Source organism: Schistosoma mansoni, chromosome 7, assembly GCF_000237925.1.
Source record: "Schistosoma mansoni strain Puerto Rico chromosome 7, complete genome".
NCBI classification, from domain to species: domain Eukaryota; kingdom Metazoa; phylum Platyhelminthes; class Trematoda; order Strigeidida; family Schistosomatidae; genus Schistosoma; species Schistosoma mansoni.
The window spans coordinates 3316445-3326543 of NC_031501.1; the positions used below are offsets into that span (position 1 = coordinate 3316445).

The 10099-nt window shown below is 32.6% G+C and overlaps 1 non-coding gene across 1 annotated transcript; it reads right to left on the bottom strand.

Annotated features, from left to right (window-relative positions):
* Positions 1–7847: 7847 nt before the first annotated feature.
* Smp_tRNA_00894_Gln_TTG.1.1 lies at positions 7848–7914 on the bottom strand. Its single transcript has one exon. It is a non-coding gene (tRNA).
* Between the last annotated feature and the right edge of the window lie 2185 nt (positions 7915–10099).

Genomic DNA, 10099 nt, shown 5'->3' on the forward strand with positions numbered 1-10099 from the left:
CATACTTCAAATAAAAATTCATTCAACCCAAATCTATATCGAATCAAAAGGAAAACGTTTGAATGTTACTTGCTCGTTCAAAGTCATACAATACTAACTCTGGCCACCAAAACCTTTTTAGATTAATTGAGATTATTTGGTTAAAGCTTCATTGGCGATAGTCTGTGTTTTCAGTAAGTGTTAATGAGTACTATGGTTGATCTGTCCATTCTGCAATTTGAATTTGTAGAGATTGTTGGATTTCATTGAAATCATGGGCTGATCAATGCTTGACCGCGACTGAAAACCTGGAAGCACTTGATGGCCATTTTGTTCTAGTATGGAACTCTTTAGCAGTGCGCGTCCAAGATAGACATTAAAACCGTAGGGTTCCAGCTCATTGGTTTAAAGGTGAAACATTCGTGAGCGAGAATAAAGGCCCTGGGTCCGAATCCTGCATGTGAGATCGTGAATGCACAATGCTGAGGAATTCCATACTAGGACAGAATGGCTGTCCAGTGCTTCCAGGTTTTCAATGATGGTCTAACACTGGTCGGTTTATTGAGTGAAATGTCCATTGTATCCAATCATAAATAAATCCAACTTTTCATGTATAATTATAAATTAAAACAATGAATGGAACTAATTTCACTACTCAGTAAAATGATATTTTAGTGTGAAAAAGTGTTTCTTCAAAGCTACTAGCCACTATCTACCTCTGCTCATAAGGCTTGTGAATTGAGGCTATATAGAGGCAATACGCACAGTATGCACATACGCCAATAAGAGACTGACCTGTTGCAGTCCTAACACATCGATGGGAAGATTCAAACAAACAATACTAATTGAATTTAAATAAATTGATTATTTTATATAGTTGAAATTATTAGTCAATTGAAGCTGGACCACCATGGAAAACCTGGACAGCCGTTTCATCTTATTGTGGGACTCCTCAGTAGTGCGTATCCACGATCTCGCCTCGCGAGCGAGATTCGAACCCAGGACCATCCAGTGCTTCCAAGTTTTTCATGGTGATCTAGCTTCAATTGACTCATGATCTCAAATATATAAAATTACTAAAATTTCCATAAAAACTCCCTTCTGAAAATTGATTATTATTGTTTTACTAGAAAAAACTTTTTCTGATTAAGAAAAATTATATCAAATTTAATTAATCCCTTTCTTGATCAATAATTCAATTCATATTTAACAATTAATTATTTCATTCATTTAATTATTTAATTTGAATTAGATGAATTAAAACTTTTCTTTATTGATTATTTATTATTTATAATTTTGTTTTCACAAATCATTCAAAAATTATTGGTAATAATAATTAAATAAATAAATATTAATTTATCAGAAGGGGGGTTTTGTGGAGGTTTCAATATTTTCATAGTTGAAAGCGTGAGTCGATTGAAGCTAGATCACCATGGAAAACCTGGAAGCACTAGACGGTTTTGAGTTCGAATCCCGTGAGGTGGGATCATGGATACACACTATTGAGGAGTCCCACAATAGGACGAAACGGTTGTCCAGGTTTTCCATAGTGGTTTAGCTTCATTTGACTTACGCTTTCAACTCTGAACATATGAATTTGTTGTTGTTATTATTTTTATGTTGTTTTATTATACATTCAAGGTCATTTGAATAAAAAAAAATATGGAGTAGAATTGCAGATATCTTCTAATTGACTATTAGCGAATAAAAAAAACTTGGAAATAATTGAATTCTTCTAGGATCATACGTATATATATATATATATATATATATATATTAGCAACTATCCTATCGATTTCCAGCATGGTTAATTTTGGTTAAGTCTTTTTATTAACTTAACAGACAATGTCGTTCGAACAATAACAATTCGTGTATTTCTTTGTACTGTTATGATCATTAGAGTACATGATAGACTCTAGCCAAAACATGATTGCTTAAGTATCATTCAATCATCCATACTCCCTCCTCCATATATGTTTGCACGCAAATCCTATTATCAACTTCTGTTTTGTTTTGTTGTATCCTTATTCAATTTGACTATAAATTGCCTATGTAATTGCTTGCTCATTCACTGTCTGCTGATATTTACTCATGTACTTGTAACCTTCTGGTTTGAGTCATTTGTCAATAAATTTTAGTTGCCGCTTCTTTTTGCCTTCTGATTTTATGCACCGTTAAAATTGGTATTATAACGGTTATCGAGGTGATCGATTAACGAAGCACGGCACTATATATATATATATCTCATCAGTATTTCTATCCATTATATATTCATGTATATACATTTCCTAAGGTCAAACAATATTCTTATTATGAAATCAATCGATTGTAAAAATGGTAATAATTTAAAAAAAAAACTTTTTTAGGAAGATTAGTAACGAAGAAAAGTAGAAGAAATTAAGTTTATTTTCTTTGCTTTTTGTTCATCTCATAAATGACCTAGTGAAACTAAGATTATTATTAGTAGTATAATCAACAAGAATTTATTCAATGAATAGTGTCAAGAATAAAATTATTATAGTTCTCTTTTGTAGCTTAAGGGGTAGGGTGATTAAAATACCTTATTCAGTTAGTTAGTTCAATAATTTCTGTAACATGAGTCAATTGAAAATAGACCAACATGGAAAATCTGGAAGTACTGGATGACATTTCGTCCTGTTGTGAGACTTCTCAGCAGTGCGCAACAAGCAGTATTTCCTGGGGTTCTAGTGAGAAGCAGTAATCAGTGGAGTTCAACCAGGTCTGTTGGGAGATATCAACTCATTGAAGACATTGGTGAATGGTTGCTCAATTTCGTGGATTGGTTGAAGTTAGACATTAACACCATTGGATGCCGGCTCAATGGTCTAGTGGTTAAGCGCTCGCGCGCGAAACTGATAGGTTTTGAGTTCGAATCTCATGAGGCAAGATCGTGAATGCACACTGCTGAGAAGTCCCACAATGGGACGAAATGGATGTCCAGTGCTTCCAGGTTTTCCATGGTTGTCTAGCTTTAATTGACTCATGATTTCAACTATATAAAATCACTAAAATTTCCACAAAACCCCCTTCTGAAAATATAATTAATAATTTGATAAACTCTATCAATAAAATTCATTGTCAGCAAATAGAGATCTTAACTGAATCAACTGCTTTCTGACATTTTTAACGTTACTGAAAAATAAAAGAAATATTTTAAGCAATTTACCATATAGACCACTGAGCTGGCATCCAACGGTGTTAATGTCTAACTTCAACTGATCCACGAAGTTGAGCAACCATTCACCAATTGTCTTCAGTGAGTTCCTATCTCACAACAGACGTGGTTTTGAACTCCACTGGTCACTGCTTCTCACTTAGAATCTCGCGAGGGCGAGTTCGTGGATGCACACTGCTGAGGAGTCCAATAATAGAACGAAACGGCCGTCCAGTGTTTCCAGGTTTTCCATGGTGGTCTAGCTTCAATTGACTCACGCTTTCAACTATGAAAAATACTAAATCTCCACAAAACCCCTTCTGATAATTTACCATATTATTTGTAATATTGTTAAAGTCTGAAGTTCTTAAAAATCGAACTTTTAATGATAGACAAGAGTATGGTTAGGCAAAACTTTAATTTATGGACGAATCAAACAGATTTAAGATAGCAGGTTATGGGTTTAAACACGAAATTCATTTATCTATTTGTCTAAATTGAGTTTTGACATTTTAGCTGATCGTGGTTCTTCATGAAAATCTTCATTATTATTATCAACCCTAGCCATCAACTATTAATCATGATCCTAATTCTTCACATTAATTTCTAATCATCATTTAATCCTACTAAGTAAATGAACATTCTCTAGGTCATTTAAGCATCACCCAGAGGTTGTCCATTATTTATAGTCTCCAGTCTTTATAATTAATTAACTATTGATTTTATATAACTATTCAAACATATAGGATCTGACTACCTTAACACATTATCGATTAATTCTCCAACATACACACACACACCAATACACCAAATGGAATTCATTATACCTTTATAAAAATGAACCAATCAAATTTAAGTTAATATTAACGCAATTTAAGTATGAAATCGGTTTATTTATTAATCAGACTGGTGATTCAAAATTTTTTATTAGCTAGCAGTGGAACCCAGGACGCTCGTTTGGGATTTCAGGCAATATCGAGGCAGTCCGCACAGGATATACATATGCCAACAAGAGACTGATCGATTGCAGTCCTAAGCATCTACGGGAAGATACAAGTAAACAACACCAAGTGAATTGAAAACTTCACCCCATTGTACAAACAAGTAGCTATCACGACTCAATAACTAAGTGGATCAAGCCATGGTGTTTGAAGCGAAAGGTACTGGGTTCAAATCCCAGAGTGAACATCAATTCTGAGATTTCAGGTAAATACAGTTGACGAGTCCCAAATAGGACGAAACGCGGGTTCTGGATTCCACTACTAGCCACTATCCATCTCTGTTTATAATCCTTGTGAAATAAGGCTATATCGAGGCAATCCGCACAGTATGCACATATGCCAATTAGAGACTGACCAGTTGCAGTCCCAAAACATCAATGGGAAGATTCAAACAAAACAATAATAAGTGAATTTAATACATATGATTTATATTACCAAACATATTAGTTATGCCTGCGGAACACTAGGAAAAAGATATCATTTGAGTAGAACTGTAATCAAATGCAGTGATACTATATGAACAGTGGAACAAATTGAATCATCAGTGGAAAAAAGAACCAAAATCGACTACTGGAACTATAAGTTAGTCAGTCAGTCGTGAGCAACGTAGAACCTGAGATAAATTATATAAGTATTGGTTCACATTAACACTCTACATCATCACTGAAACAATAAAAGGAAAGTCATTATGACTATGTCTCAAACTAATAGCTTACATTATTCCATACGAAAAGTTAATGCGATTAGCTGTAACCGAGAGAAAAACAGACCTTTTTTTAAACTTAAACTGTACTTCAGGTTAGCTAAACATTTAATTACTATTAGTAGTTGTGTAACTTTGTCATTTTGGTTTCATAAGTGTCATTTAATCCATTTCAAGTAAGATGAAATGACTAGTTATGTTGTCTATTCCACATGAACAGTACTTGTTCTAGGACAACATTTTCATAGACATCATACTGCTTCACAATGAATCAACTAAGTATTATAGTAAAACACATGAATAACATTCGATACCATTTGTGATTTTTAAATCTATGCGATTATTTGAATGTGACTGTACAGAAAACTGCTTTGTTTTATTCATTCAATTTGGGTTTTCCGTGGATGCGCACTGCTGAAGAGTCTCATAATAGGACGAAACCGCTTCCAGGTTTTCCATGGTGGTCTAGCTTTAATTGACTCATGATTTCAACTATGAAAATATTGAAATCTCCAAAAAACCCCTTCTGATTTAATATTTGGTAAAATATCAAATACAATGCATATGTAGACAAAATAAGAAAAACCAATAATGTTATGCTTCTTATTTTTTTTAAAAAAAAATCATATTTATTGACCGAGAAGTCAATTGAAGACAGGCTTTATATACCAAGGTCATAAAGATGGGCTTTTAAGTTAACATTTGATTGGTCACTTATTTAGTTATGGGTAAAACTAACAAGCGTTTTGCTTTCGTTTTACAGTTGAATATCTTTCATTAATACATCTATGCTGAAAAATTGTGAACGACCTTTGAGCAATACAAAAAAGTGACCTTGAGAATGTTCACCTACTCATTAGGGTTAAATGAGGTTTATAAAACAGTTTTAAGAATAAGGATTATGATTTACAGTTGATGGTTAAGATTGCAAATGCTAAAACTCTATTTAAACAAATAGATGAATGAATTTCGCGCTAAAATCCGAAATCTGTTATTTTCAATCTGATTGGTTCATTCATAAATTATAGACTCGCGAAAATTGTTTTATTTAAATGAATTGAAATTGAAAAACAATTAATGTACACCAGCTAGTCTCTATCACATAATTTTATTGCATCTTGTCTTATATCAAGTACTGAGAAATAAACTAAATAAGCTTGGTGAGATCAACAAAAAGTGTGATCAATTCATTTTTATTTAGGCTTAAAAAGAACATCAACAACAAGGAATGTGGTAAGTAACACAGAATCTGCTACAAATCACTTGGTAATTTCTTCATAGGTTCTTTTGAATTCTGATTGGCCATCTGAGTTATGATTCAAGGTCACATTCCCTTTTTAATAGGTGGTGATATTTATTTTCGTAAATATAGTAAGGGCAGATTTAACTAAAAATAGTAAGCAGACGACCTTGGTTTAGTTTTAAACAAAATAAAATAATCAAAGAGTATATTTTGAATATTTATTAACCATCTGTTTTTCTTTTCTAGAATATGCAATTTCTTTTATCTAGAATGAGACAAAATGTACGATAAGAAAGAGAAGTGATCTTGATAAATAGAAAAAAACCCACTAAAATGAATCCGAAAAAAAATCAGGATTCATGATAGTGTGATGTGGTCTACTTATATCCACATAAGTAGTATATAGTGATGGTCAGACATAGAATGTATTTTGGCAGAAGACCGATAAGGATAGTACTGAAATGAAGTGCAATTGGTAGGAAAATGCATGAACAATGGAATTAGAGAAGATGAACTGATATTTACAGAAGGAATAGTGAAAATTGAGACAATTGGTCGTTATTTTGCAAATTAACTGTTTGCTGTATGGTTATCAGAATTTAGTGAGATAGTCTGTGATTTGTGCATAAAGACATACGATTGTCCCCAGTTGTGTTCTTGTTCACTACAATAGGATCAACTATGTATGCATTTAAACTACTGTATAATATTCTGAACAATGAATGTCATCTAGACCCTGGAATGAATTATTTCTAGTGTAATTCAAATACTTCGAAATGAAGTATTGAATTGTAATACTAATAGAGCAAATTGTTTAATTATGGATGAAAATTGGAAAATATAGAATCTAAAGTAGTGGAATAGAAAGCTTAATAATGTCTAATTATGAACATGAAAAACTAAACTTTGAGATTTGTCCAATTTTCATGTAGTGTTCATTGACAAAACAGTTCAGTTAGAGGATTGTTGAAAATTAGAGGGACTGGATATTCATTTTCCTTCGTATGGTACACCTCAACTGTGCTTTCACAGCCAGAGATTGAACCCATTAACTTCAGGTCTCATGGTGAACGCTTAACAATTAGATCATCAATAAAACCATCAACTCACTTTAGTTCATGAAGATTACCGCATGAACAGAAAACTAAATTCCACATAGATAACTACATGAAAATCAAAGATATACTTTAATGTCACGAAATAATTAATAGTTTTCTTTACCCCTATTTGTTTTAAAAAGGTTGTTCACTTTCATATTAATAAACTTAGACAATATGAACTAATACACATTCATTAAAAATAGATTCATATGACTGATATCTAACTCGTTTGTTTGTCTATTTTCTTAAAATGAAAATGTATTACTATATAATAAATAATCTAATATTGCTCAGCCGAAACAGGATACCTAAATCACAAAATGATCATTAATTACTCGCTTGTTATTAGTCTTAATGTGAACTCCACGAAGTGATTGTAATAAATCACTGGTCTGTTAAATTAATCGTTGTCAGTAGTAAAACATTTACTGATTGATGCGGTTTGAAGATACAATACGAATTGAATGAAGTGAGATCAAGATAAATTGTAGATTATTGAGATTGAAGTGTTGTATCTGTCAGGTCTACCTAGTTTATGTTAATCCTGTTCGCACTAGAAGTATCTCCCATTAATTTGTAGTTTGGAACAACCATAGATTGTCTCAAAACATAACAGCTGGATGTACGTGCATCTCAGAGTTGATGTTCACTCTGGGACTCGAACCCAGTACCTTTCGCTTCAAACGCCATCACGTTATCCACTCAGTTACTGAGTCCTGATAATCACTTGCTTGTGCGATGGGGTGAAGTTTAAATTCATTTAGTATTGTTTGTTTGAATCTTCCCATTGATGTTTAGGACTGCAATTGATTAGTCTCTTATTGGCATATGTGCATACTTTGTGGACTGCCTCGATACAGCCTTACTTCAAATGATCAAATTCAGTCCCAAACATCAATGTGGAAGATTCAAACAAATAATACCAGGTGAACTTAACAAATGTAATAGTTTCTCTTCAGTACTTAATATTTCACTAAATGGGATATTGGTTGTAAAATAAAAGTCAACATTTATGAACCTGATGATTATATCATCTAAATGGAATGTGATTACTATTTGTTAATTTCTTATAAACATTATTCCATCACTATATAAGTAGTCACCATTTTCGGTGGTATGTCTAGTCGTTAATGATGTGGCAACCAATCTATGTCTATAAAAGTGTGATCTTTTCAAATCAGGAATTCATTTGAATGATCTCCTGGAGTTATATTGACGAGTAATTTTATAAAATTTAGGTTAATTGTAAGAAACAAGAAGTGTAAAGATTTTAAGTGGGTGAGAATAAACTCCATTCTCATTCACAATTTTGACCATGCACCTGACAACCAGCCAATATGAAGCAGGAATTATTATTTATAATATCGGAGTCCATGATGGAAGGCATGTTTTGCTCTCTGTCGTTCTTGCTTGCTAACATGAATAATGTAAAGTTTTCTACGAAGAAAATGACATTCCATCATGCTACGGACATGTTAAATATAGCGCAGTCAGTCATGATGGAAGAAAAATCACAACATAGCAAAAGTCACACCTGCAATTAATTATATGATAAAAATTATCCCAAAATATATACAACTGAGTGACTGAATACATGAAAACATAACCGTAATTACTGACTACGACACACTCAGATGACTTGACACCATGGAGTTCATCCCCAGCCATTTTAACTTATTCAATTTCACTCAAAATTTGCTGGAATTCTTCTGAGTAAATTCTTATTGGCTTAACGGTAAAATATATATTTCAAGATCACAACCTACAGTCATTTCTTATGACAGATCATTTCCAAGATGAAAAAAATCGGAGAGAGTATAATTTATTGATGAACCAATCAGATATAAGATAATGAGTCTTGGTCTTTGGTATGAAATTCATTCATCCATTTGGCTAAATAAGAGTTTTGGCATATTAACTGATATCATTTCGTGATGAAAACATTAAATCTAATTCATAACCTTAACTATCAACTATAATAAATCAATCCTTATTCTTCAAACTCCTTTATAACTCTCATTTAACCTTAATAAGTATAGGTGAACATTCTCAAGGTCATTAAGGCGTCACTCAAAGGTCATCCATAAATTCTAATCTCACCAAAATATTATCGATAGTATTCATGCAACTTTATTAAAAGTACATTAAATTGAAATAATATAAGGACTATTTGTCTAAATGTCAATTATTTTTCCACTTCATTAATTGTTCACCATTATTTTATGCCTAATTAATAATAATCAAAGATGGATAGTGACTAGCAATGGAATCCAGAACGCGCGTTTCGTCCTATTTGGGACTTGTTAGCTGGGTGTACCTGCATAACAGACTTGTTGATGTTCACTCTGGGACTCGAACCCAGTACCTTTCTCTTCAAACGCCATCACGTTGTCCACTCGGCCACTGAGTCCTGATAACCACTTGCTTGTGCAATGGGATGTAGTTTCAATTTATTTTGTATTGTTTGTTTGAATCTTCCCATTGATGTTTTAGAACTGTAACTGGTCCAGTCTAAATGTCAATTATTATTTCTACTTCTTTAATTGTTCACCATTATTTTATGCTTAATTAATGAATAAATGAAAATAACTTTCATATCCATCACCAATATTTTTTTTGGTGTGGAATTAGTTTCTTATCCAATCAGAAGTGAGAAAAACAAAATAGAAATGTTATAGAAGGGGTTTTGTGGAGATTTAGTATTTATCATAGTTGAAAAGTGTGAGTCCAACCGCACGGTAGTCTGAATACCATATCTATACCGACAGTTGATCGATTATCAATATGGGAAGATATACCTATTAAAACCAAATTGTATTACATATGTACTATATACATATATGTATCTTAGATCATACGAGTTGAATTCTTGTGCACTATTGAAGCTTGAATCCTGTT